Below are 8,320 nucleotides of genomic sequence, written 5' to 3'. Positions count from 1 at the left end.
CATGTAGCTAATATATCTCACTAGTGTAGAGGGAGATATATACATCTTTGTACCCAACAGTGAAATGATTCATCTGGATCTTTGAGAGAGTGGGGACGTGCTACTGCTATTATTGCGTTTAAACACTATGCATCAGCTACTGACTCTTTCCCGCATAGGAATAGACTTAGGGAGAATCAGCACAAGTCACGATAGTACAGAATTAAAGGAAGGAATTGCAAGGAATTTAATTAAATAAGTGCTAGCGTAGATGCAGATGTAATGATACCTACTTCAGGCTAAAAGTGCATCACTTGAAAGGGTTTAACTCAATGTTATTACCCAGTAGGCCAGTTGCCCCACTCCACTTCCCTAGCACAATGGATGGAGCGTAGGCTACGTATATTGCTCTGCGGATGACATTGGCACCCGAGGCTCACAATTATTTGGCAGATAGTTTATTAAAGCTTTGTATTCTGCTCCTACACATTCACATACAACACACACACACCCATGATGTTGGGTGTTCGCGCTATGCATTTTCAACGGAGCCCAAGGTTGTGTTGGAGTGTGTGAAGCTGGATGCATCCAAGTCTAAACCCTGTAATTAAAGCCAATCGGTGTCGGGCATATTTGATCATTGGTGGTAACGCATCCCATCACTGCTAAGTGAAGAATGGAGAATTAAAGGGCTCAATTAGAGAATTAAAGAGCTCTCAGACGGTCCTCTCAGGAGACGAAGAGAGTGCGGACTAGAAGAGACCCAGCGCTTTGCTTCGTGACCGGGAGATAAAACTTAATTTCAGACCACAGAGAAGTTCCTTTGGCCCTGGTGATTATTAGAGTCTGTAGGATAAAGGCATTGAACAGCAGCAGGATCTCTCCAAGGCATTGCATTGCAGACTATACAGCTGGGTTTGGGTGTGTGCTGCCGTCTTTTAGGCTACTTGGATCTCTCCGACTATTAGGCAGACCCACACACCCCCTTAGGCCTCAACAGCTCATGAAATGAGGATTCATAAAGAACTCTTCAGATTTTTGCCCTTGTCTTCTCTCCATCTGGCTGCCATTTTGTTTTTAAATGAGCCTATTTTCTAAGCCCCTCTTTTATCTGAGCTGTTCATATTTAGTTAGTTTGTGTGTTCAAAAGAAAAAAGTGAAGCAGAAGGCATGAAACCAGAAATACATCAATGTTACTCTTTAAAACACTCAAATGAATGTGCCTCAACAATGTAATTCAAAAGATAGTACTGTGTAATGATAGGTTTAACACATTGTTACAGTGACATACTGTATAAATAACATGTCAGCTTGGGTGACATATAAGCAACTACAACAGTTAAATGTCATAATTTTGAACATTTATAATGAGAACATGTTGGACACTTACTTTGATAAGTTTAGAGGCAATGCACATTCATCAACACTTCATAAATGTGTCAGCTGTAGCCCAAGCCAACAATACAGACACAGCCCAACAATTAACATATTGTGGCCTCATTGGAAGATGTTATTTGTATTTCAGCAATGTCAAAACGCTGCCATTTTAATCACTAACCATTGGTCCATATGATATCGGAAATAGTATTTATTGATATTTGATTGGATTTTGATACTGCACCACTTTGATCATAATTACCTGGAACAAAGACAGACAATATGAGGAGGATTTTAAAGCCAGGATGAGTGGTTTCTTACAGAGAAAGAGAAAAAGGTTGAAATGTTGTTTCCCATGAAGTGCACACAAATCTAATTCACATGTCATTTACATATTTCTGTAACATCTTGATAACATATTTTAGTGTCTGTGTGTCTTTTGTAGTGTATCTAGTTTGTATTTATATGTTTCTGTATTTGCTGGGGGAAACAAATGTCCCCTTTGGCGGGTAAATAAAGTACAATCTTATCTTAGATAGCACCTCTCAAAATGTCCCTGTGTTGTCTGACCACAACCACGCAACCAATATTATAGGCAATACTCAAATGTGTGACATTTATTTTTTACGCTGCCATTGCAACAAATATGAATACATGTTTTGTTGTATTATGATGTAATGTTGACAGCCAAGGATCACAGCACTGAGGCAATCAACTCAAAGGCAACAAACGTTAATCTGGAGATATAAGCCTATACAGTATAATACAGTACATGAGTGATGGAGAAGCGCGGTGTGATCCTCTAGCTCTCTGTGGAAACTATTGGATCTACAACACATCTGCCTTGGAGCCCGAGGATACTACATCTGCCTGGTAGGCTGAGGATACTACATCTGCCTGGTAGGCTGAGGATACTACATCTCCCTGGTAGGATGAGGATACTACATCTCCCTGGTAGGCTGAGGATACTAAATCTGCCTGGAAGGCTGAGGATACTACATCTGCCTAGTAGGCTGAGGATACTACATCTGCCTGGTAGGCTGAGGATCCTACATCTGCCTAGTAGGCCGAGGACACTACATCTGCCTGGTAGGCCGAGGATACTACATCCACCTGGGAGGCTGAGGATACTACATCCCCCTGGGAGGCTGAGGGTACTACATCCCCCTAGTAGGCTGAGGATGCTACATCCCCCTGGGAGGCTGAGGATACTACATCCCCCTGGTAGGCTGAGGATGCTACATTTGCCTGGTAGGCTGAGGATGCTACATCCCCCTTGGAGGCTGAGGATACTACATCTGCCTGGGAGGCTGAGGATACTACAACTGCCTGGTAGGCTGAGGATGCTACATCCCCCTGGAAGGCTGAGGATACTACATCCCCCTGGTAGGCTGAGGATGCTACATCCCCCTGGGAGGCTGCAGGTACTACATCCCCCTGGTAGGCTGAGGATGCTACATCCCCCTGGGAGGCTGAGGATACTACATCCGCCTGGTAGGCTGAGGATACTACATCCGCCTTGTAGTCTGAGGATGCTACATCCCCATGGGAGGCTGAGGATACTACATCCGTCTGGTAGGCTGCGGATACTACATCTGCCTGGTAGGCTGAGGATGATACATCCGCCTGGTAGGCTACGGATAAGGACATTAACTAGATCACTGGATCTATATCACTAAATACTGGACTGTTCTGTACACCCATTTTACTCACCCACCCACCGTGCTTATTGCCCAGAGCCTGGAGGAGATTACCAATACACTGACCTGGGGTCACCTTGGGATACACATTTTACACACACACACACACACACACACACACACACACACACACACACACACACACACACACACAGACACCCTCACACACACACACACACACACACACACACACACACACACACACACACACACACACACACACACACACACACACACACGCACACACACACACACACACACACACACACAAGGGCACACACAAGGGCATACACACACACACTTGCCGTAGGACGGTTAAGCCCTCTCTCTGCTGTGACATTTACAGATCATCTGACTTTCATCAGGAAACAGATCTGACCCCGACCGTGAAGCCATTTAAGTGTTTATTTATAGAGCCTGCTCAACTGTTTATGAATGTGAATTTCCTGATGCTCCCTGGTCGGTCAGAGCCCTGGACCCATCTCACTCAGTATCAAGCCATAAATTTGAGTTTTCCCCAAGCAAAAGACCAGAATGAAGCTTATAGAAGGGGTGGGGGATGGATAGACATGGTCATAGAGATTCTATAATATACAGTACCATTCGAAAGTTTGGACACACCTACTCATTTAAGGGTTTTTCTTTATTTTTACTATTTTCTACAATGTAGAATAATAGTGAAGACATGAAAACTATGAAATTACACATATGGAATCATTTAGTAACCAAAAAGGTGTTAAACAAATCTAAATATATTTGAGATTTTTCAAAGTAGCCACCTTTTGCCTTGATGACAGCTTTGCACACTCTTGGCATTCTCTTAACCACAATGTAGAAAATAGTAAAAAATAAAGAAAAACCCTGGAATGAGTAGATGTGTCTGAACTTTTGACTGGTACTGTATATACTGTATAATACAATGTTTTATTTAATATTTAATTTAATTTAATACTGTATAATACAATGTTTTATTTAATTCTGTAGGTGTGGTTAGTTTGGGTCAGAAAAATAATTACTCATGATGACCACATCATTTCTGGTTGGAAAGAAAGGCCTCAACTACTATTATAACCATATACATAAAACCCATGTATGATATCACTGGGGATACCTGGGAATAATACATGATAAAATACAGAGCATTTGATCCTTGTGACGTGACATCACTGCAGGTTTTCATCGCAGGTTGGCATTTATTGAGATTACTAATGTACTGGAGGCAGCTCATTAGAGTTAGCATACACTGCTAACCCTAATGCCTGATCCTAACCTTAAATTAAGACCAAAAAGCAAATTTTTGTTTTAATAATTCTTTACGAACCGCTCAGTCAGCTCTGCCTCCAGGACAAGATTCCATCCCAATAAATGTCAACTTGCGTTTTCATCAAGGTGAGATAAGATCATATTATTGCACGGTAGTGAGCGGATAGATGGCAGAGAGCCAGAGACACACAGGTACTGTGATTTACCCAAGATCAACCTACAGCTGCACCTCCTCTGTGGAGAGGAACTCTGGAGCTCTGTCAGAAGGACAACCATCTCTGCAGCACTCCACCAATCAGGCCTTTATGGTAGAGTGGCCAGACGGAAGCCACTCCTCGGTAAAAGGCACATGACAGCCTGCTTGGAGTTTGCCAAAGGCACCTAAATGACTATCACACCATGAGAAACAAGATTCCCTGGTTTGATGAAACCAAAATTGAACTCTTTGGCCTGAATGCCAAGCATCATGTCTGGAGGAAAGCTGGCACCATCCCTATGGGGAAGCATGTTCTTTGGCCTGGTTTGCTAACTACCTCTCTCAAAGAGTGCAGTGTATAAAGTCAGAAAATCTGCTGTCTCAGCCACTGCCTGTCACCAAGGGAGTACCCCAAGGCTCAATCCTACACCCCACGCTCTTCTCAATATACATCAACAGCATAGTTCAGGCAGCAGGAAGCTGTGTTAAATGCTCTACAACAAAGCTTTCTTATTGTCCAACAAGCTTTCTCTACCTTTAACCTTGTTCTGAACACCTCCAAAACAAAGGTAATGTGGTTTGGTAAGAATAATTCCCCTCTCCCCACAGGTGTGATTGCTACCTCTTGAGGGTTTAGAGCTTGAGGTAGTCATCTCATACAAGTACTTGGGAGCATGGCTAGACGGTAAATTGTCCTTCTCTCAGCACATATCAAAGCTGCAGGCTAAAGTTAAACCTAGACTTGGTTTCCTCTATCGTAATTGCTCCTCTTTCACCCCAGCTGCCAAACTAACCCTGATTCAGATGACCATCCTACCCATGCTAGATTACGGAGACATAATTTATAGATCGGCAGGTAATGGTGCTCTCGAGCAGCTAGATGTTCTTTACCATTCGGCCATCAAATTTGCCACCAATGCTCCTTATAGGACACAAAACCGCAAGACCCACTGATTGATGCTTATTTATAAAATCCTCTAAGGCCTCACTCCCCCCTAACTGAGATATCTACTGCAGCCCTCATCCTCCACATACAACACCTGTTCTGCCAGTAACATTCTGTTAAAAGTCCCCAAAGCACACACATCCCTGGGTCGTTCTTGTCATGATGTGTGTTTTGTCCTATATTTATATATAGATATATATTTTTTTAATTCAGCCCCCGTCTAACACAGGAGATCATTTGCCTTTTGGTAGGCCGTCATTGTAACTACGAATTTGTTCTTAACTGACTTGCCGAGTTAAATGAAGCTTAAATAAATACATTTTAAAAAATGTTGGTGGCAGCATCATGCTGTGGGGATGTTTGTCAGTGGCAGGGACTGGGAGACTAGTCAGGATCGAGGGAAAGATGAACAGAGCAAAGTACAGAGAGATCCTTGATGAAAACCTGCTCCAGAGTGCTCAGGACCTCAGACTGAGGCAAAGGTTCACCTTCCAACAGGACAACGACCCTAAGCACACAGCCAAGACAGCGCAGGAGTGGCTTCGGGACAAATCTCTGAATGTTCCTGAGTGGCCCAGCCAGATCCCTGACTTGAACCAAATCGAACATGTGGCGTCATACCCAAGAAAACTCAAGGCTGTAATTGCTGCCAAAGGTGCTTCAACAAATTAATGAGTAAAGCGTCTGAATACTTACGTAAATATGATATTGGGTATTGCTTTGTCATTGGGTATTGTGTATAGATTGATGAGGGAACATTTTTTATCAATTTTAAAATAAGGCTGTAACATAACAAAATGTGGAAAAAGTCAAGGGTTCGGAATACTTTCCGAATGCACTGTATATGGGTAAAACAGTCATACATGTGTGTAGGTAAATACATTGTCTACAGCTGTGTAAAGAACTATAGGTGCTTGTCACTGATGTAGAAGTAAGGAGTTACTATGCACCAGTGAACACTTTAAACAACACATTCTCACACAGTGAAATGCAAGTCAAAACAAGTGAGTGCCTGGTAATTGTAATTTTAGAATATATTTCAGTCAGGCTTTATGGAAAGTAAACATTGAGGCAGATGGCTGAAACATGGCACAGTAGGTACAAATGGAAGTGTGGACAGGCACAGATTGGAACAGCTGTGTTGATGCCCATCATCCAATCGCCATGATTGATGTGAGTGGGTAAGTCTGACTCAGTCAGGATGCCAAGGCTCCTCCAGGAGACTCAAGGGCAACTTGAAGTTGACGCTAACAGATTCTACATAATGAATAACTGGTAGGTTGTACTTTACTCTGGAAGTTGTTTTTCTCAAGGTAGTACATTATGTAGCTTGAGTGTTGGTTGGTTTTGTTCAGCACCAGCTGAAGAAAGGTTTCCAGCCCCTTGTGTGGTGTTACATCTCCCGTGTGGAATTGAAATGGAACCTACACAGCACTTTATATGAAATTAAATTTACACTTTTCACTGCCAGTAATAACAAATTCTCTTGCCAAGGTATGAGCCTCAAATTAGCACGATGACCTGAAGCTGGAGGCCATTACTATGTTGATCTTCTCCTCTCTCTACAATAGCCCCCATCTATGCTGTTGACGTCAACGGGCCAGGTATTGCGCAACGCAGCATGATCTATTTAAAGGTCTGCGAAAGAGCTTCGGGACTTAAAAGGCAACTCCACCACTTTTCAACCTCCTTTTCATTATCTCCAGCACAATACCAGTGTTGTGAAAACGGCAAATTGTTTAGTTTTGTAGACAAAAGTGAAAAAGTACTACCCAATGAAATCATTTCAAAACAGTGATTTTCAAACACTATGAGATTCACGGTGACGTGGGGAGCAAGAAAATGCCCTGCCTTGGGCTAGAAACTCGATGCAGGTTTTGAAAATAACCGTTTTTTACTTTTAATGCTACCCTGTGATGTCACAGACAGATATTTTTTTAGGACATTCTTATCTATTTAACCACAGATCATAACTCACTGTTTTCACATATCTAGACACTGCTTTGGTGCTGGAGATTATATGATGTTCAAAAGTGGCAGAATTTCATTTATTATTTCCGCTAGCTTTAGAGAGGCTGCCCAAAAGAGTGTTATGTGTAAACATGTCACCTGCACTTTTTCTTTCTCTCACACACACACACACACACACACACCCACACACACACACACACACACACACACACACACACACACACACACACACACACACACACACACACACACTCTCCTCTCCTACCCTAACACCCACACACCTTCAGTACTTCCTCACTTCCTCTATCTTCCTCTTAACAAACACCACAGAGTGTACTGCTCCCTGATTCCCCATTCACTATCTGTGATGACTCCTCTGATGACTATCTATGCACTTCCACAATGAGAAGGATCACACAGGCTGCTCTTGACATAATATCTCTGTGGAAGTGAGAGCGGCAGTGGGAGTATATCTATGTAGGGGGGCTACTTACATCTGGAGCACCGTGAACTATCTCATCTCTTATCTCTCTCATCTGTGTGTGAGTGAGGTCCTCAGCTCACTCCAGTACAAGTACTCAGCTCACCCCAGTACTCCATACACATGTCACATTAAAGAACAGTGTTCTATTGAAATTCTCTCGGTCACTCACAGAGAAAGAGATGCGCACACACACACACGCACACACTGTCAGACAGTCAAATGAAGAACGTGCATTGTTCACATAGAGAGCTTTGTCATGTGTTCCGCTCCTGCCGTCAAAACAACATTTGTGATCAAACGAAAGGGAGGTAAGACTTGAAACGCAACAACTGTCCCTTGTCTGTCACACGTCTGCTTTGAACATACTGTAGTAAGCTATCTCTATGGGTATTGGACCACAGCAA

This window comes from Salmo trutta, chromosome 32 (genome assembly GCF_901001165.1).
Source record: "Salmo trutta chromosome 32, fSalTru1.1, whole genome shotgun sequence".
Taxonomy (NCBI): domain Eukaryota; kingdom Metazoa; phylum Chordata; class Actinopteri; order Salmoniformes; family Salmonidae; genus Salmo; species Salmo trutta.
This window is presented reverse-complemented; position numbering follows the sequence as displayed.